Source organism: Perognathus longimembris, chromosome 28, assembly GCF_023159225.1.
Source record: "Perognathus longimembris pacificus isolate PPM17 chromosome 28, ASM2315922v1, whole genome shotgun sequence".
NCBI lineage: Eukaryota > Metazoa > Chordata > Mammalia > Rodentia > Heteromyidae > Perognathus > Perognathus longimembris.
Window position 1 is genome coordinate 95,883,245 of NC_063188.1, and position 23,128 is coordinate 95,906,372.

Sequence of the window (23,128 nt, forward strand, 5' to 3'; positions counted from 1 at the left end):
GCTCACTCATGAAAATGAATGTCCTATCTCAGCAGGTGGTATGGGAATGTGACCATGAGACAATGGCATGTTTGAGCAAGGACCAATATTTTTCCATCCAGTTTATATAAGATTAAACAAACTTCCTTACATCTGCATCATAAAACATTTTCATAATAAAAATATACACATGGGTAGCAGAATAACAAAAACAAGCAAACCCAGCGTTATTTTCATAAAACTTGTTAAACCAAAAGCCTAGACTCATGGATTGAGATGTATTAAAATCAAAATTAATGTTTTGTTAAAGCTTTAAGAAAGTGGTCCATAATTGCATCATTCATATTGACTGTCTTGAAAGATAGTGATATCACATTCCTGTCTACATCCCCATGCTCACACCCGATTTCCTTGAAGAGCCTTTTTATCTTCTTGGGCATGTAGGTTCTTCACTGCTATCATACCCACAACTTAGGAACAGAGAGATTATGGAATTGTAACATAATTCCTCACCAAATAGCACTGCATCCACAGATCTTCAGGAATAGAGGAAGGGTTAAATCAAATACATCATGAGAAAAGTAGATTGATTAATGTCAATGAAAACTGCAAGGGAAGCTCATATTTAAGAAATGAAAAAGATGTAGGATTGGCTATGAAAAATTACACCTAGAGGACTAGGATCTAAATTGAAATCCTTAGAGCTGTATTTTAAATTAAATGGACAAGGTGACAGTAATTTGAAATGAAGTTATTGAAACAATATATAATAAAGAATCTGAATTGTCTGCCTTTTCATAAGCAAAGGCCATGATTTGGTGCCATTTTCTTTGTGATAAGAACACTATAGGAAATCTAAGATCAATACTATATATAGATTTACTTGCACTAAACATGCTGTTTCTAAATTATTTTTGAAACATTAAAAAAGCAGTACTTGAGCCTGATGCAATGAAAAGTGTTTGCCAGATTTCTAAACTACATAGGTTGAATAAAACACTGAAATGATTCTGTAAAATGATGGCTATACTACACACTACTGATATCCTATTCATGTCTTCTCACCCTTACCATTCTTTGTTTGCAATCTGAAATTCAAACTGGTAGCTACTGAATTTATATTTTTTGGGTCACTGGTTGGCAGGCCAGAAGTAATGGCTAAGAATTCCTCCAAATACATTTTACTCAGTGATAGATGTGAGTAAATGTATAACTATGCTAACTTTCTCTCTGCTTAATTAGGATATCTCTTAGATGTGTCTTTAGTAGAAATAAGCTCCTTTCATCCCTATGGTAAGGTTGCTTATTGGATGATTTCCCTTTTCTCTCTTCTTTCCCCTCTCTTTTAGTGCTACACCTTAATAGCCAAATAAAATTAAATTTACTCCATACTTAGATTCAGGATTAGTTTTGTAAGAGAATCAAGCTAAGATCATAGGATTTTCTTATAATGGATAGTATCAACTGAAGTTAATACCCTATGTTATAGATTTTCTATGGTAAACTTAAAGAAGCAGATTATATGTCAATTAGTAAAAATTGTATATGAAACATTATCTTAAGTCTATTATTTATGTATTTACTTGCCAATTGTAAAGAAACAGCGAATACAATAACTACTGTTAAATTATTATACATTCAAAAATCTTCCTTTTCATTTTTGTTTCCTGTTTTTTTTTTTTGTTTTGGCCAGTCCTGGGCCTTGGACTCAGGGCCTGAGCACTGTCCCTGGCTTCTTCCCGCTCAAGGCTAGCACTCTGCCACTTGAGCCACAGCACCGCTTCTGGCCGTTTTCTGTATATGTGGTGCTGGGGAATCGAACCTAGGGCCTCGTGTATCCGAGGCAGGCACTCTTGCCACTAGGCTATATCCCCAGCCCCTTGTTTCCTGTTTTTAATAAACTAATTTCTACTAGTTGCTTTGAAACTAAGAGAAAAATCAATGCTAAGTATGAGTTTTGTACATTGAATTCATTTCTATTTGCTTAATCAATTACCAAAATTGATGTATCTCTTCTCATGAATATGTATCATGAATGTTTATCAGTTAGCACTTGGTGCATAGTCAACTAATCCATGATTTACTGGTTTAGAACAAAACCATTTATTTAGCTCACAATTCTGCATGTTAACAATTTAAGTTGGGCTCAACTGGAAACTTTTTGTGGTATTCAGCTGGCAGATTATTTGGACGTTGCCTTGTCTAAAATGAACATAGTGAGTATGGCACATGCTTATTCAGCATCCTCCAAGAGATCATCTCAAGCTTGTTCTTGCAGCTATGGCAGGACTCCAAGAGGAAGGCAGAGATCTAGGCTTGGAAATACCACACTGTCACTTCAACCACAACATGTGGGTCAAAGATAGTGTAAGAGCCTGAAGTCACATTGCAAAGTATATGTGGGCAACAAAAACTGAAGTGGATTTCTATATATAATCTATTTACACATGGACAAATTAATATAAATTATTATCAAAAATGAGAAAAAAGGTGAACTTCTTTTTTCTCTATGTCTAAATTGTTTTAGAAAATATATGTTATAATTTAATATAAAAATTTTCCAAGATGAATCCTAAGTGTGAAATATTTAATTTTGTATTGGTTTGGTTTGGTTTGTCTAAAACAAAGTCATGATATGTGCTCCAGGCTAGTCTCAAACTCTTTTTCTGCTTCTGCCTCCTAAGTGCTGGGATTATAGACATGCACCAACATGTCAATCTTTTTATTTTCATTTCTTTATTGTCAAAGTGATGTACAGAGGGGTTACCGTTTCATACGTAAGGCAGTAAGTACATTTCTTATCCAATATGTTACCTCCTACACCATATAGTTTTGTAAGTATTGCTGTTACCTTAGTTTGTCTTTTTATCCCTTTTTCTCTCCATTTTGATATTCCCCTTCCCTGGAACCAATACAATATCCAGGGTATGAAAATCAGTTACAGTGATATCAGGGCTAAAACCATGGGAAAGAAATACAAAAGAAAATGGGCATGATTTCACATGGCATGTTGAAAATAACAACAATGATATACCAGTTGTTTCCATAGCATGGAGTTTATTTTGCTTAGCATCATCTTATGTGTTCATATGGACATAGCTATTGCTTTATTGTGATCTTCTGCTAGGACTATCCTAGATGTGTAGTAATTATTCCCAATGAAGGAAACCGTAGAGCCTATGTTTCTTTCAGTCTGGCTCACTTCACTTAGTATAATTCTTTCCAAGTCCTTCCATTTCCTTACAAATGGAGCAGTGTCATTCTTTTGATAGAGGCATAGAATTCCATTGTGTATATGTACCACATTTTTTGGATCTACTCATCTACTGAGAGGCATCTGTGTTCGCTCCATATTTTAGCGATGACAAATTGAGTTGCAATGAACGTAGTTGTGCTGGTACAACATGCCAATCTTGAAGTATTTTTTCTAAAGATTATTTTGGAATTACCTAGGAAGGGCAGTGTTACTCACAGTTAAGAAAAAAAGTGAATCACTTAAATGTAGAAGTTTGTTTCACTTAACTACATATTATAAGTGACCAAAGTGCCACCAACAAAATGTGTTAAGAACAGAATTCCATTTAAAGTGACTAAATATTTACTATGTATCTGAAGGATGATTTTCTTTTGATAGCCAAATGTTAACTTTTTAGGAAAGAGAAAAATTGAGTGAGTGAAAGTAGTAACAAATCCTTAATGAGAATCCTAGACTCCTTAATTATAATTCCAATTGGCCTATTATGGTAGGAACAAAAACATTGATTTTATTCATGTAATTCATTACATGTCCCTTCTTGATCTCTATTAATATGGATTACAGTTCTACCTTCTCACAAAACCCATATATATTATCTAGACAAAGAATGGGGATCAGTTTAGCCTTAGCATTCCTAAACTAGCCATGCTAAATAAAAACTTCACCATGAAGTTATACAGAAGAGATAAGATACTGGTGACAGTAATGTAACCTTTGAAATGTGTAGGCATTTGGACATGTATTTAATTCATGTATCCCTCAGAAAAATTAAGAAGCTTTTGGGTATTAAATAATTTATTTTAAGTCATAAAGGGTATCATGTAAAAATGAATATTGGGGAAGTAGCACTGTGGCTCAAAATGGTAGAGCACTAGCCTTGAGCTGACAAGCTCAGGGACAGCACCTAGGCCCAGAGTTCAAGCCCCATGACTGGGCCCAAGTGGCTAATGCCGTATTCTTAGCTACTCAGGTGATTGAGAGTTGAGGATTGCAGTTCAAAGCCAGCTTGGGCAGGAAAGTCTTTGAGACTCCTTATCTCCAATTAACTCACCAGAAAACCAGAAGTGGCACTGTGGCTCAAGTGGTAGGGCACTAGCATTGAGCTGAAGAGCTCAGGGACCTCGCCCAGGCCGCAGAGTACAAGCCCCACGAACAACAACAACAACAACAACAACAACAACAAAAGAACATGGTCCACATATCAATTTCATTTTGTTTGTATGCCTTTCTGTATCAAACAGATAAATGAGGAGAAAAATACAGTTGCTAGAAAGATACGAAATAACAATAATAATAGCATAGGTCATTTACTGACCATTATTCACAAAGGTAAAAAAGTCTGCATACCAAATAGAATAAGTATTCAATTTAAGCAATACTGACTACAGTAATTAAGGACTATGAAATCATCAAGAATGTAGAAAGAATGCATATTGGAAAAATGAAAATTTCCATTTGTTCAAAGATTGTTTTTACTTTTTTCTCATTGAAACATAACATTTTATGTATATTGAAATGATTATTTGTCAGCTATTCCAATTTATGGAAAATACAAATACTTTTCTTATTTGTCTTTGTTCTTTTTCTGTTTCAGACATCCTCATTGCTCCCAAAAGCTACTTTTACCTTACCTTATAAAACAAGCCAACACACAGAATTCCAAAGTTAATAAAATATTCTCTTTGCTTGAGAAGAACATGACACAACATTAATTTTGAGATTTGTAAAAGCACATAAGACAAAACAATTGTTCACTAGATAAATAATGTGGGCATTTCTTATGTCTATTCAGTATCTGTTTCTGTTTATATAAAAACACACCCATCCCTACATGTATAGAAAGGAATGTTTTTTCAACTGTTAATTTAATTTTATATGGTATTGTCACCTGTGATAATAAATATATTTTGCCATTTGATATTTATTATATTATTTACTAAATGTTCTTATTACTACACATTTAATAAAAAGGTCAAGTAATTAGTAACATTTGCATAAATTACGTGGAATTTTTCCTCTTCCTGGGACTTATAGTAAGAGAAACAATTCAGGAAACTGATTTGAAGTGAAGATATGCAACTTGCTTTTGCCAAAGAAAAATAGAAATGAGATTTTGTTTCTCTTTTAAATGGTATTTCTGCCTTGTGATGTAAAATTTCTGGAGCATCATATAAAGTCAACAACTTGAACTTGATGTTATCAAATTGCAGAATGCCAATTATATGTTTATAAGGAAAATAGTAAAATTAGAAGTTATCTTCAAATATCTTAACATCTATAATTCAGAGCTTTTACAAGTACAAAATAATTCCTTTTCTACTAACTAATACCAGAAATAGGAAATCTTTCTCTGCATACTTGCAAGTTTGCTATCTAAATAACATCTTTTAGCAATTCTACAGATGACCTAAATTTGAGAATTGACTTGGGATATTAAACTGAAGAAACTGCAAACAACTGCAAATATCCCAAACAACATATACAAGCATGCGCTCAGTGACTGAGTGAAACAGAAAGCAATACACTCATTTTGAACATGTCTACATGACTGCACACATTGTGAACCCAGCCACTGTAGTGTTTCTGACTATTGGTCAGTTGGAAAGCAATTACTTTGGCAGTCTAAATTCAGAAAATATATCAACATCTTGACAAGGTATAAATCAGGGAAGTCATCAGCATCTTTCAACATTAAAATGTTGTCAAATATATCAAGATAGGACAATCAGAGACTTTAGCATCATGGTTTCCTTTCCAGAACTACTATTGGCCTCCAAAGAATTAAAACATGATGTTATATAACTGATAACCTAACATACAAAATGCATTAAGTCTGTGATGTTTCTTAAAAAATACTGATAGAGTCCTCACTTTTTATGGTAAATACAGATCTCCACACTCCAGCTCAGAATCAACTGTGGGTCTGTAGGAGATTATGTCTGCACATCTTAAAATTGGTCTGCTTATTTGTGCATTTTTACAAACATGAGTGGAAACAAATCTACACTTGGTTGGAAATTTTGCTGTAAATTTAAAGGAAACTATTTGCTATAAATTTTAAATATCTACATCAATCCCTGCTTTTCCCTTAGTCTAAGCTTCTCTGGTCATCTTTATTAGTTATCTGCTACTCAATTTTGTTTTCCAATTCTGAATAGAGAAGTTAAAACCCATGTATCTGTTTGTCCTGATTTCTCTTGAAAATAGTGAATTTAGATTATTCCCCCCTTAAAGTGATAAATACTACACATCTACTGGCATAGGCTGGTACATTCTGAGTAAAATGCCAGGGGATTTTCAAATAGAAGAGAGAAACGACAAATAGGATTTCATCAAGCAAAAAAGTTTCTGCACAGTGAAGGACAGTCACTAAGCTAAAAAGACAGCCTACAGAATGGAAGATCTTTGCCAGGTCTATGTCTGACAAGAGCCTAATATTCAAATATATAAGGAGATCATAATTCTAGTCCCACGAAGAATCAGTAACCCAATTAATAAATGAGAAAAGGAGTTAAACCGAGACGTCTCAAAAATAGATTTAAAAATGGCCAATAGAGACATGAAGAAATGCTCTGGTCATAAAGGAAATACAAATCAAAATAACACTAAGATTCCATCTCACCCTAGCAAGAATGGCTGTCTGCTAAAAAGAAAATGCTGGTGGGGATGTGGGAAACCAAAGAACCTTGTTAAACTGTTGGTGAGAATGTAAACTAGTACAGCCACTATAGAAAGCAGTTTGAAAGTTCCTCAAAATACTCAACATATATCTACCTCATGATCCAGTGTTAACATTGAGCATTTATTCAAAAGATTATGTCAGGGTACAGTAAAATCATTTGCATTCTCCCTGTTTGTTGCTGTACTATTTACAATAACCACAATATGTAAACAGCCTAGATGCACTACAACAGAGAAATGCATCAGAAAATGTACTATATATGAATTTTACTCATTCAGCAGGAAGAATAGTATTATGTCATCTGCAGAAAAATGGATGGACTTACAAAAAATTAAGTTAAATGGTGTAAGTCAGGCTCAGAGAGACAAATGGCACATTTTTAACTTGCATGTGAATATTAGATCTAAATTACAAGCATATGTGAAAAATGAACAGGGTCATATGCATATATACATAACCATATTGTCTAAAGTATAGTATTCACAGGGGAGGATTGCAGTGATTGTCCTTTGAACAACCAATACATAGTTTAACAAAATGAAGAAAGAAAGAATGGAAGGAAGGAAGGAAGAAAGAAAGAGAGAAGAAAGAACGAATATTATGCAATCATATTTAAATTACTTCAAGCAAAAAGCCTCACAATTTCTGTTTAGACTCTCTATGTCATTAGAAATGTCCACCTTTTTTGTTTCCCCAAGACTTGGTTTTGGTCATCTGTACATTGAAATGTTTCTTGCTGATTTTCTTCTTCAGTGGGCATCAGTTCAGTTCTGTTCCTGGAACAATCAAGTAGCTTCCCCTTTCTCTTTCAAAAATATTTTTCTAAACCACAGTGACACAAGGATACATGACATTAAGGATTTTATTGCTTGAGTCATATCTCATGGAAAATGCAATTTTATTATGTAATGTGGGGAATTCAGTCATTTACTGGTTTGTGGAGAAAATCCAATTTGGATTAATATGGAATGCTTTTCTAAATCCAGTTTTATATGATTTATGATTACTTTGAAATGCATTTATTTACCCTTTGATGGCTGACTATAATCTTTTAGCTACATTTTACCTTTTGTCTAAATCCGTGTCACTTGAATTGTGGTCCCAAGGTCAGCATCCTCATCAATATTTAGTGATAGCTGTTAGAAATATAGGATCTCAAAAATCCTACACTGGAGCCTCAACTCCAATCTGTGGTTGAAAACTTCTATCACCAGGTAATTTGTAAGCACACTTAGAGTCGGAGAGTCACTGTTCAAGACAAACAGTACAAGAAATGTATCCAACGCCCAACGTATGATACTGTAACCTCTCTGTACGTCAGTTTGAAAATAAAAATTTGAGAAAAAAAAAATAAAAAATAAAAAATAAAAAAAAAAAAAATTATCATCAAAAAAAAAAAAAAAAAAAAAAAAAAAAAAAAAGAATATGTTATGAATAAAAATTCCAACTGGTCTTCTTTCCTATGGTTTATCTGCTGTTGTGAGTGTATTTGCTTTTGGTATCCTGGTTATTGTATATACATTTATATGAATTAGGGAATTAGGGAAGGGAAGGGGAACAACAAAATAGTGAGACAAAGGATAAAGGGCGAACCAATGCAACAGCAATACTCACAAGACAGACTTTGGACGCTAACTGCTGCATTGCAGAAACAAGATAGAAATGATGGAGTCCATTAAAATACTGTTTCCACATTTCCCTATGGCATTTTGTTTTCTGAATCAAGAACTATATTGTCTAGTACAGTAAGGTAGTAATCATATGGGTTTAATGAGTTCAAATTAAATTAAAATTTCATTTCCTTATTTTTTCTGGTCACATTTAAAATACTGATGTATATTGGATAGTGCAGATATTGGCAATGCATATCACCATAAAAAGTTCTAGTGGAAAAAAAATATATATATATATATATTTGCCAGTCCTGGGGCTTGGAACTCGGGGCCTGAGCACTGTCCCTGGCTTCTTTTTGCTCCAGGCCTGCACTCTTCGAACTTGAACCACAGCGCCACTTCTGGCCTTTTCTCTTTATGTGATGCTGAAGAATCAAACCCAGGGCTTCATGCACGTTGGGCAAGCACTCTACCACTAAGCCACATTCCCAGCACAGAGTACTATATTCTAAGTTGAGTTTTGAGACTGTCAATTGCACAGCTTCTATATTAGATTGGTAGCTTCAGTGAACCAGGATAACCAGTTGAAAGAGAAAATTTTGTTGAGGGGTTCTTCCCGGAGCACTTAGTCTGTTTCTGAAACATCAAAATATTTCACAGGAAAAAAAATTGCATTCCTCTATTCTGTGGACATCCTGGCAGGAGCATCCTACTAGAAAGGAGAAACATGGAAAAGGGAACATATCACTCTCACTCTGTGAACCTGGGTAAGTCACTTCACCAATCTCAGGTTGAGTTTGCTCCTGTATACAATGAGGATATTGTGTTTAGTTCTTCCCATCTGTTTTTATAATTGTCAAGCTTGTAAATTGGACATCTCTACTACTGCCAAATGAAATGTGCTATAATCATCTTAGATATCTGTCTATTGTTATAGCTTATTGTGAAAGTCTTGGAAAAAATATAGTATGTGGATAATTACACATATGTGAGTGAAGTATTTTCAAAATACATTTATAAGGTGTCACGGTAAACAAATTAATGAAAGAACATGTTCAGGTATTGTTAATTTATTAGACAAATTAGACACATAGAAACATTTGTTTAGCACTTATTTACAGGAAAGATAGACTGGAAAAGAACAATACAGTATGTGAGGTTTATTTTATTTTATTTTCTCACCCAGTTGCCCTAACTCTCCCTTCTTCCTGTTACTGTTTCAGTCTATTCACTTTTCTCAGCTGTATGTATTTATCACTTCTAATGGAGTTTTGGGGGTTTCATTCAATAAATTTACGTGTCTAATAAAAAAAAGTGTATAGGACTGAGGGTAAGTTACAGCACACTCCTAGCACACACAAAAAAGCCTGAGCAGTCTGCAGCACCAAAATGAACAAATAAAGAATGTAAGACTTTACAAGTGCCCAAAAGAAGATATGTGACCCTGAATGAAGAGTCAATAAGAACTTTTCAGAAGATGTAATCCTTGAACTCCAAGTGAAAAAAATAAAAATGAAAATAATCTGGGTAGAATCAATAACATATGTAACAATACATATGCATCAACCCACATGAACAATATATGGACCATAGCTGGCTCCCTGAAGCTTCATGATGGCAGGAGACAAGAGAGGGCACCACAAGCAAAAAATCCTACTTCTCAATTCATAACAACCTATGTAATTTCCCAGAACAAAGGAATGTTTCCAGGTAATGGGCATAGATCAACCAGTTAAAATGCCTCTTAGCAAATGTAAGGCCCTATGTTCAAACCCTAGCATCACAAAAATGTCAAGTTTCTGTTTTAATGTAAGTTTTTCAAATTCTTTCACCTATATTCTTTGTATATTGACAAAATTAGTTCTTCAAAATTTGTTTGTTTTTGTGCTGGTCCTGGGGCACCAATTCTGACCACTGTCCCTTAGCTCCCCCCCCCCGACACACACAAAAATATTATTCTACCACTTGAGCCACAGTTCCAACTCTAGTTTTTGGGGGGTTAATTTGAGAAAAGTCTCAAGACCTTTCCGGCCTGGCCTGGCTTCCAACCACAATACTCATATTTCAACCACACGAGCATCTTTGACTGCAGGTATGAGCCACTGGCAACTTCTGAATTTTAAATGTGATTTTTAAAATAAAAATGGAGTATCAGATCTTTCTTTAATCAAATCATTTATAAATTTTCATAAAGAAAAGGACAAAATGAATTATTATAAAGAAAAGGGAGTATTTTGAAGTCTTCTGTACTATATTAAGTTACCTTCTGCTTACTGCAAACATTGGAGGAAATGTATTATCTCTAAGATTTTACTGAATGTTACAAAACATTGAATTTATTCTTAACAATAGACATTACTGTTGACCTATAGAATTTCCAATGGTTAGCATTATTCTTATTTTACTCACTTTTTTATTATTTTTCAATCCTTAGATTTCTAAGCAAATAACAGAATATGGCTTGTTATTTCTCTGGAGTAAGGTGAAAATATGTTTCTACAGTAGTAAGGCTACTTATTATAATGAATGAAAATTGTCAATGATTTATGACAAAAATGGCCTCATATATACCAACATAAATATTATCTATCATAATTGTACTACATTATTAATATAATTATTCACTACTAAGTTTATTAACCTAAAATTAATTTTGACTAAAAACTATAGCTGGGCACCAGTGGCTCACACCTGTAATCCTGACTGCTAATTAGGCTGAAATCTGTGGATCATTGTTCAAAGCCAACAGGCCAATAAAGTCCTTGAGACTCACATACAATTAACTACCAAAAAAGCCAGAAGTAGAGCTGTGGCTCAAGTGGTAGAGCACTACCTTTGAGCAAAATAGCTCAGGGACAATTTAAGCCTCAGGACCAGCACCAAAAAAGAATGGTACCATTGGTTTTGGAATGGTAATTTGATAAAGAAACATAATGTGAAATTCAGAGACATTAATATTTATTTCTGTTCAAATAATCTTATAGGAAACAAATATTCCCTAGAATGATATTGTCTATTCCAAATATGAGTTTATTCAAATAATAAAGGCACTTAATAATTAGCTTCCCTTTTCCAGACTCCAAATGGCACAATGTGTTTTTTTCCTCTTTACTAGTTGCAAAATTCTGGGCTTGGAAACATAATCAGAATGTAACAATCATTATTGTCAATAATAATGTTATTAAATCCTAAGAAGTCTTAGCCTTTTATTGAGTGGTCAAAATCACTCCTGGATTCATATTGAGGAGAAATGATACATGCCTACAACATCTATTAAGATGATATCTATTATTATTTCTAATTGTATGTAAAGTCTATTTAAAATAATAAACAATGTTAATTATACTGCATGATAATTTTAATTTTAAGAAAGACAATTTGTGCTACAGGCTGCAAGTTAAATTATAAAGTTGTATCAACTATGGACTTGCATCTTTAAAATTCCTTTAAAACTTTTCAATCATTAAAAGAAAATTACATATGGGAACCGGTGGCTCATGACTATAACCTTAGCTACTCAGGAGGCTAAGATCTGTGGATCATGGTTCAAAGTCAGCCTGGGCAGAAAAAGTCCCCATGAAACTCTTATGTCCAATTATCATTCAAAAACTGGAAGTGGAGGGAGGGGGGCATGAGAGACAAGGCAACAAACAGTACAAGAAATGTATCCAATGCCCAAAGTATGATACTGTAACCTCTCTGTACATCAGTTTGATAATAAAAAATTGAGAAAAAAAAAAGTGGAAGTGGAGCTGTGGCTCAAAGTGGTAGAGTGCTAGCCTTGAGCAAAAGAGCTCAGGGAGAGCTCCTGGGCCCAGAAATCAAGTCATGTAGCCACCCCCTAAAAATGATATTTCATATGAGTTTTTATCCTAAATTTTATTGCATTAATTGAACATGGCAAACAAAGTTTCACGACTTTTTATTATAACATTTAAATTACTAAAGAACAATTGCGACTTGGCTATTCCTACTACTAATTCCAAAAATAGCAAAATTCTGAAAATACTGAAAAGGGATGAATTCTTAGCTCATTAAGTTTTTTGTTTGTTTGTGGTTTGTTTGGTTTTTCGGTTTTGTTTTGTTTTTGTTTTGTTTTGGTTTGGTTTTTGTTTTTTTGCCAGGCCTGGGGCTTGAACTCAGGGCCTGCACAATGTCCCTGGCTTCCTTTTGCTGAAGACTAGCACTCTGCCACTTGAGCCACAGCATCACTTCCAGCTTTTTCTGTTTATGTGGTACTGAGGAATCAAACCCAGGCCTTCATGTATGCTAGGCAAGCACTCTACCACTAAGCCACAATCCCAGCCTTGTTGGTTCTTTGATAGGCTCTTTTTATTGGCTTGATCTCCATCCCACACAATTGTTTCCCAGTACCAAAGTATTTTCAATAATGAAGCAGAAGAATGAAATGCTTCTTAATAAAATTTTTTCATTCTCTGTTAATAGAGATAGGATATTTGTAAATATAAAAGGTTTGAACACACTTCTGAATTGATGATTCATTACCTGTAAAAGATGAAGATTAGATGAAGATTAGATTAGCCATGATATATTTACATCAACAATGTGATAAGGATAAATGGTAAATAAGTACTTTTAATTCGTATAATATTTTAAGATGCTAAAATTAAATTAAAAAACATTAGTGCATACCAAAACCGTCTACTAGCTAGTCCATTGCTTAAATTATATTTCTTCCTAGACTCTTCAGAAGAATTGTGTTAAGTCTTTGGCAAGTGAATAATTTGAAGTCCAGAAAAAATAAGGAGCATATCAACTGGCAAATGGATAATAAAAAGCAATATAGATTTCAAAGCTACAATTTCTGAGTCCTGATAAACTCAAAGCAAATCTCATTTATTTGATATTGAAATTTTAATCTCACTTATCCCTTAAATTTAAGCTGGTCACAATATTTGGAGGTTTTGTATTCATACACATATAAGAAATAAATAATTTGTTCTATCAGAAATATAATATGTTGATGAAGGGGATTCCTGTATTAAATGAACCTATTAGGCTTTAACACACTTTCTCTCTCTCTCTTTCTCTCTCTCTCTCTCTCTCTCTCTCTCTGTGTGTGTGTGTGTGTGTGTGTGTGTGTGTGTGTGTGTGTGTGTATGTATGTGTTGATTCTAGAGCTTAAACTCCGGGACTGGTTGCTTTCTCTGAGTTTTTACTCCAGAGTAGCACTTGAAAAACAGTCCTACGTACCACTTTTTGGTAGTTAATTAGAGATAAGAGTTTCAAAGAGTTTCTTTTTGGGGATGGCTTTGAACCACAGTCCTCTGATCTCATCAGCCTCCTAAGTAGCTAGGACTAGAGGTGTAAGGCACTGGTGCCTGGCTTAGATATTAACTTTAAGTAGCTTACAACATTATCTGTAACTTTGAGAAAAGCTCATGATATATATACTTATATGTATACACACACACATATATATACTTATACACACACACACACACACGCACATATTTGTAGCTTTGTTTCCAGCTGTGGCTGGGTCTAACTCTCCTCCACATGCCTAATATTCTGCGAGGAGTAGTTACTTTATGATTAATGAACAGAATGACAAGAGACCAAGACAAACTACATTAACACAGTTAAAACCTCCATTCACATCAAACCTACTAACTAGCCTATATTCCAAGCAATTCATTCTTTTTTTGCCAGTCCTGGGGCTTGAACTCAGGGCCTGAGTACCTTGGCTTCTTTTGGCTCAAGGCTAGCACTCTACCACTTGAACCACAGTGCCACTTCCGGCTTTTTCTGTTTATGTAGTGCTGAGGAATTGAACCCAGGGCTTCATGCATGCTAGGCAAGCACTCTACCACTAAGCCACATTCCTAGCCCCCCAATCAATTCATATAGTAAATGTCCAAGTCCATAGGGCAAAAAAGAAAAAGTACATTTATTCTTTTGATAGGCGGGACCAAGTTTCACAGCAAATGGAATGTGTGCAGAATTCAGATAAAAAGAAAGATTAGGAATAATAATTGAATCTTCTCAACTCCTCCTCAGTAACAGGAAATATAGCTGTGTTTTGCTAAATGAAATGGTTCCAAGCAACTTTATTTTCAAGAACTGCATATTTACATGTTGTGATGTGCATGTCTACTCTCATTTATTGTGCCGTGGCATATTATTTACAGGCTCATGGAAAAAAAATCACATTAGGAAAATATGGTTGCTTTTAGAGCATTAAAATTTAAATACATACATAGGATGAAGCTCTGACAGCATTAATTATTCATTTCATCAATGCTGCTGTTTTGTTTATGATATTTCAAGAAATGAAAATCTTACAGAAGCCAAGAGATGGTGTGAGTAGATATATGAGTTTTAATTTTGTTGTTTCATATTTCCTTTGCTAAATAGGGCATGCAGTTTACTGGACAGTGCATAAAGCACAGCTCTCCCTATTGGAACCAAGTTGGCAGGCAATTGGTTTTAATCCTTTCTAGAGATTGCTTGTGCATTACCATACATTTCAACTCTGATCCTCTAATGGTCTTCTGTTATGCTGTGATTACATGGATGAACTACAAAGAGATCATCTGACTAAATTGTCAAGTTAAGGGCACAGTATCTGTGCAAAGGAAAAATGCTTCAATTCAGAATAAAATACACTGGTGATTTAAAATGATGTTTGACACTTTAAAAAGAATACAAATATGCTACTTAAAAAATTCTGCCCATGAAAGTGCTCTCAGGTAATTTTCTGCATATTGACAATCACCGCAGAATGGCAAGAGTCGGCATGGATTTGAGTACAGAAATATCTTGGCACTCCTATAGCTTGTAATTTTAAAGTTAGGAAATATAGAGAGGTACATCATACTGCCAATGGGAGCTGTTGGATTTTTGCATAGTATTTCCTTGGCTCTCTATTAACAAGGAAACCTTGTCTATTATAAGCTTACCTTGAAACTCCTGTATTTATTGGCTCAATACAATACATTATTTCCTTCAGTACTGCTATCCATGTAATAACAAAGATAATTTTTGCCAGGCACAGTTTTTTTCAATGATGAACGCAAACAGTTGAGTTTGCAAAGGACTAGATACAAGGAAAGCTCTATTTTAGAGCAGCCAAATTTCTAAGAAGTATTTCTCCATTGTGCCTACATATACTAATCTGTAAGACATTGTCACTAGTGGCTTTTCTATGCAGTCTGTGTCTTCCTGTGTTACCGGTATAGAATGAGTTTAATATGTAGACATAGTGCAGTTTTATATTAGTCTCACCATGTTCATTTTATCCAGCAAGATAATGTAATTCTACATATAAACAAAACTCAATACAAACTTATGCTTTTTTACATATCTATTCTATTGGACGCACTTAAACATTTAGGGCTTCCAAAGTCGATAAGCAACTCTCAATCAGTCACCTAATTCGATTACAGATACTTTAAACTTTCTTAAGCAAGAATATAACGCTAATCCTCCATGTCTCATAACTGTCGACATGAATTTGAAGTATCTATATGGAGGTTCTTTTATTAGGTCTAAATCCAGGGAAAGAAGTGGTTGTGTTAGTCAGCTTTTCATTATTGTGACAAAGTGCCTAAGATAATCAACTAAGAGGGAGGAAACATTAATTTTTTCTCACAGTTTTGGAAATTTCAGTCAATATTTGGTTAGCCTTGTTGTTTTGGGGCCTATGACAGGGTAAGAGGAAGCTGCTTACCTCAGTTGCAGCGACGAAGCAAAGACAGAAAGATGAGGGGCCAATGTTACAATAACCCCCTCATGACCATAAGACCACCAACTCTAAACAATCTTTCATACCACTACAGGTTGGAAACCAAGCCTTTAACTCATGGGCCTTTTAAGAGATGCTTTGTAAATGCCTAACAACGGTGAATCACAGATATCCAAAGAAATCTCTTTCCTCACCGCTGTTTTGACTTATTTTTGAATGGAATGTCCTCACACGATTTTCTTTATTGCCTCACCTGAAGCCACTACTATAAATCTTAGCAAATCTACAAATGGTATAAATAGACATCATGTGTCTTACAATGTGATGGAATGAAGTATTATAGCACAGGTTTAGGCTAGTCAAAGCAGAGGATCACAAGAGCCCGATAGCTATACCCTTATGAACACATAAGATGATGCTAAGTGAAATGAACTCCATGTTATGGAAACAAGTGATATATCACAGTTGTAATTACTTTCAACATGCCATGTGAAACCGTAGCATCTATTATTGATGATCCTCTTGTATGCCCTTCCTGTGGTTGTACCTGCACTATCTCTGTATCTTATCTGAGTACATTGAAAACCGTGTATACAGGTATTAGAACTAAGAAACTGAAAGGGAATACCAAAATTGAGAGACACAGGGTAAAAAGACAAATGACTACAAAAGCAATACTTGCAAACCTATTTGGTGTATATCTACTGAACAACTCATGGAGGAAAGGGAAAAGGGGAGGGGAGGGGGGAATGAGGGAGGAGGTAACAAACAGTACAAGAAATGTATCCAATGCCTAATGTATGAAAATGTATCCTCTCTGTACATCAGTTTGACAATAAATTTTTTTTAAATGTACCTAAATCAAATCAGCCTCTAGGTTAGAGTACTGAAAATATATGGCATAGAAAAACAAGTTCAATGATACTACTAGAAAGCGCAGGACTAAGAAAAATTTATGAAGTCTTATAAGACAAATGACCCAGTTTCTTAAAAAAATCCTTAAGAAAGGACTGGGGATGTGGACTCAAAGAGCTTGTAGAATGAAGGGACTTTAATGGACAAATAAGACAAACCTGACAAGTAGAACTGGTTTGAAACAAGTTTAAAAAGAGTTGACAACAGAAATTAACTGTAGAAATCATCTTTAGGAGAATGAGTATATTTGAATATTGTTTCAATACTAGATGGCCTTAAAATGACTATAAATTCTGATATAAAAGCATAATTTTCATGCTAAATATTAATGTGTATTTATAATTTATATAGGCATAATAAAATAAATTTCTTTAAAGCTTCTTTTAATTTTTATACCTCCTAACATTTAAAAGTACAATTAATTCTAAGTCTAGTTATAATGTGATAATTTCTTTAGATTTGTATATACTTATGTTCTCTATAATAAGTTTTTATTGTTGTTTGGGGTTGTTGTTGTTGTTTTTGTCAGGTGTAGTGCTTGAACTCAGGGCCTGGGGCCTGTCTCTGAGTTTTTTCACTCAAGGGTAGAGCTCTAGCAGTTTGAGGCAGAGCTTCACTTTGAGTTTTCAGTTTGTTACTTAGAGCTAGGACTCTCACAGACTTTTTCGTGCCCAGGCTGGCTTTGAACCATGATCCTCAGAGCTCAGCCTCCGGTATAGCTGGATAACAGGCATGAGCCAACGAACGGCACCTAGCTATATTAGGTTTTAACTTCAGTTTTTATCTTTTTAGTGTTTTCTTGTTATTTCTCATTTTTCTGATTCTCTCATAAGGTGGGGATCTGTGTATTTAAGAGTTCCGCAAGAAAGGTTGCCCATTGGTTACATGGAATTACCCAAGCAGGATGATACTTAGCTGGGTGTTCAGCAGCAGTTCCTCAACAGATTTGATGTTAATTACATCTTATGAGCTCTTTCATTTCTTCGTAAAATCTTTTTTTTTTTTGGGGGGGGGGGCAGTCCTGGGCCTTGGGCTCAGGGCCTGAGCACCGTCTCTGGCTTCTTCCCACTCAAGGCTAGCACTCTACCACCTGAGCCACAGCGCCCCTTCTGGGCGTTTTTTATATATGTGGTGCTGGGGAATCAAACCGAGAGCTTCATGTGTAGGAGGCAAGCACTCTTGCCACTAGGCCATATTCCCAGCCCCTTCCTTCGTAAAATCTTTATCATTACATATCCATTTATGAATTTGAGGCTATTTAAATCATTTGACTTTGATTTTTGAGGGATTAGGAAATGATAGGTCATGTTGATTTATACTGGCAGCCTAAAGTGTGCACCTGGACAGGAAATGAGACTCTACCTTGAAGTAACCAGTACAAAAATAGACTGGAGGTATGTCTGAGCAGTATGGGTTCCTGCTTTACAAGCATAAGGTTCTGAGTCCAAATGGCAGTAACACATACAACAAAAACTACATTAGAGTTAACCAAACAGGACTTTTACATAATAGTTTGCCATTGCTGGCTACTCTTCTGAATTTTTTAAGTATAGTTTAAAGATAAATGATGATGTGTAAATCATTGAACAGATTTGTGGGATATATATATATAGGAAATGAACAATTTGGATTATATCATAATTTAAAATGTCAGTGCATCAAAGGAAACAACATAATAAAAAAGCAATCTATGGAATGGAAGAAACTATTTGCAAATCTGATAAGGATGACTCTCTAGAATAGATAATGAACTCCAAAAAAGTCAATAACAAAAAGCAACCTTACTTTTTAAAATCAGCAAAGGACTTTGACAGACATTTCTCTAAACATATATAACTGGTCAAAAAGTTAATTAAAAGATTCTTAATATCACTAAGTTTTAGAGAAATACGAATCAAAACCATAATCAGATATCACTTAACATTCTTTAGGATAGCACCTTTCAAGGATACTGACAAATTAAAATGCATACGCAATGTTAGTGAGAATATAAAATACTATAGACTGTTTAGAGAACAGGTAGCAGGATCCTCACAAAATGAAAGTTAGGATTACCATATGTTTCAACAACTCCAATTCTTGGAATATTCATGGAAAGAAGGGAACACATTTATGGCAACATTATCCACAATAACAAAATATGGAAGCAACCCATCTATCTACCATCAGATAGTATGTTGTTTACATTATTAGTAGTTGTATTATTCAGCCTTAAAAAATAAAGGAATACTAACAGATTTATGTTACAACTTGGACAAACATAGAAGACATATGTTAAGCAAAACAAACAATTCCAAAAAGACCAACCTTATATATTTCCACTTAATGAGATATCTATGGAGTCAAATTTATACATACAAAAAATCACAATGGTGATTGACAGGAAAGTTGGAAGTTAATGTTTAATGAGTATGGGGCTTCAGATTTGCAAGATGAAAAGAAGTTCTTAATCAGCCAAATAAGGAAAAGGTCTTGAGTTCAAACCCCAGTACCACCAGATAAAAGTAGAGGTACTGGTAACAGTGTTAGTATTCTTAATACTAATGAGTTAAAGCATAGAAGTGATTATGATAGTGCATTTTATGCTCTTTATATTTACCAAAATTATTTAAACTATTATTATCTTTATCATCAGGTATAAACTATAAGATATATGATATATTAACTATCAATATTATACCTGTAGTTACTATTGTACATCATGTATTATAAATATGTAACTATATAAAACAGTTACTTTATGAAATATCATTTAGGTTACATTAAGGAAAGTTTAAATTAAAGGTTAAATAATTAATTTTTTTTTTTTTTTTTTTGGCCAGTCCTGGGCCTTGGACTCCGGGCCTGAGTCACTGTCCCTGGCTTCTTCCGGCTCAAGGCTAGCACTCTGCCACTTGAGCCACAGCGCCGCTTCTGACCTTTTTCTGTATATGTGGTGCTGGGGAATCGAACCTAGGGCCTCGTGTATCCGAGGCAGGCACTCTTGCCACTAGGCTATATCCCCAGCCCCTAAATAATTAATTTTAAGGCAGATCATAAAGATAATAAGCTTATAAGAAAGCAGAAGTTTCCTATAATGGCAGTAATTCTAAAAAATTCCGAGTGAAAATCATGCAGAAAAACAGTTCTGAAGACAATTGCCAATTAAATCTTAACCATGTTATTAATTTTATTTTGATTCAATATTGGGACAATCTCTTTTTTTAAGTGAGATGTTTATTATATCTGAAAACATTCTAATGCCAACATGAAGGCTGGTTATACTGACTAAAAAGCTTACTCCCTGGTAAGAAGTTCATTTATACCAGCACCACCAGAAAGAAATGATATTGTGAATATAAGAAGTTTAAGAAAGTCAAGAAAACAGTAAAGTTGATGCTCATAAATCCTTGTCAAAGAGAAATATAGTATTCTTAAAAAACAAAGTGTTTTTCAAATTCATGTTGAAACTAATACAGTATTAGTGGCTTCTGCTCTTTTGCCTGACTGTAAAATAAGATATTTACATATAAAGTGACATATGGATACTACTGTTCTGAGTCCTACTAGTTTTGTCACACTATACACAACAGCCAAACTTCTGCTTAGTTTGGTGTCCTGAATTAAGCATATAAAAACGTTTAAGAGTTGTGACAGGGGCTGGGAGTGTGGCTTAGCGGTAGAGTGCTTGCCTGGCATGCATGAAGCCCAGGGTTCGACTCCTCAGTATCACATAAACAGAAAAAGCCAGAGTGGTGATGTGGTGTGGCTCAAGTGGTAGAGTGCTAGCCTTGAGTAAACAGAATCCAGGGACAGTGCTCAGGCCCTGAGTCCCAAGCTCTAGGACTGGCAAAAACAATAAAAATAAATAAAAGAGTTATGACAGGAAATTAAAAGTGCTCTCTGACCAACCACAATTCTTTCTTAGACATTCTGTGGCCTGCCATAAAAATATTTAAGTTGTACCACCAGAAGTCCGAATCTTCTTGGATGTTCACTGTAGCCAAACGAAGTTGTAGGTGAGATGTTGCTGTATTCATAAATCACTGCCAGAAAAATTTACTCAGTTCCTCTTGAGAGCTACCCTTATCTTATTCTGTAGTTCAGGAATGGAGGTAGCAAAAGTTCAACAAGGCAATATTTATGTACTGCCATGTCAAAGACTATAGTTGATGCTCAGAGTTGGGTTTCTTGCACCTTCTTTTTGTGAAGTACAGAAGAAACATCTACTTCTTTTTGCATTTTATGTGCTGAAAGGAGACCGGGGGCCTTTGAGAAGAATTTGATCTGCTGTTTGACTTCTTTTTTGTCATGTATGTGGAACTATTATACTAGAGTATACTGAATGCATAAGCATGTCATATACTTTGAATATTTCACTAAATAATGTAGTTTCTATCACATGAAAAACTTTACATTTTATCAACTTTCTGTAACAACATAGATTTATTTAGGGGCAGAGTTAATCCTGAAGCCAACTCCATAATCTCAATCTTTAGCATATATATATATATATGTATGTATGTATTTAAATAACAATTTGTTTTATGATCTTCGAAAAATCAAGATCAGATTTCCAAGTTCCAGCTTTATCATTTCTAAAATTTAAAGAAGTTTACAAAAAACTGAAAATTCTATTGTATAACATTTGTCCTATTTCCTTACTCTCATTCCTATAAGAAATCAGAGTAATTTTTAATATATCCTATTATTTAGATTAAAACTAGCCAAAAGATTTTGGATACATGAAATTTAATTTTTATTTCTTCAATATCTATTCACAGAGTCCAGCACAATATATGGTAAAGTCAATTACACAATTAAAAAGCAGCAATAAGATCAACTCAGAGTGAGATTTCTAGGATATGTGTGTAATTATCCAAAGCCTTAAGCAGTTCGGAGAAACTGTTAAAATAATGACAAAAACACTGTACCACACAAATCCATTGACCTGTGCTAATCATCTATGTACACACATAGATAGAGCTAACTTGGATTGACCTATATTGGCACAATGTTTTCTTTGCCCATTTCAATTATATAGTTCCCTCTATGTGGTTCTCTAATATAGGTTCCTGTTCTTCGCTCATTGCTTTATCAATTCTAGACATATGTGTTGAAACTGATGAAAATATTTGATAGTTTACACTTTGCCCATTGCTCTGCATGTGAAGTCCCTGTCACTGTCATTTTTTCACCCTTATTATTAGGCTCTTCTGAACTACATACTAAATTCAGTTGTTCACAGTTTTTTTTAATATAACATGTTATATTTCCCCACTGAGCTAACACTTCCCTTAAACAAAAATCTTTCCTTCTCAGTTATTTTACATCTTATTTAGTTACACTACCTAATCATTCCAGCTACATTCCCTAAGGCTTATTTTTTCTCCAGCTTTAATGATGTATAAGTGACAAATAAATTGTAGAAACTTAAGACATAGAGCTTCATGTTTTGATATATGTATACATTATGAAATAATCACCACAAGTTTTTCACTTTACAAAATTCAATACCCTTTCATATTTAAAAACTATCAACAAATTAGGAATTCAGGATAATTACCTCAGCATTATAAAAGCCACATGTGACAAACCCACTGCCAACATCTTATTCAATGATGAAAAACTGAAACTTTTTCTTTAAAATCAGGAACAAGGTAAGAAGAGAGGCTTCTCTTAGCACTTCAATTCAACATAGTAACTTCATGTCCTTATAAGCAATTCACAAGAAAAAACTTGAAAGCTATTTGCGTTAGCAAGGGAAATGTAAGTCATCTTCAAAGCTGTTTCTCAAAACATTGGAATCCTATTTGTTATACTATGCATTTTTAAATCTAAATATTTTTGACTAAGCTCATTTTATACATCTTCACAATACACCTTTATGTCATGTAATAATATTGCAATAACTTCCTCAGTATGCTTGTTTGGTGATCAATCAGTAATTAATATCTCCTCATATACACTTCATACACTCATCCTGCAAAGAGCTA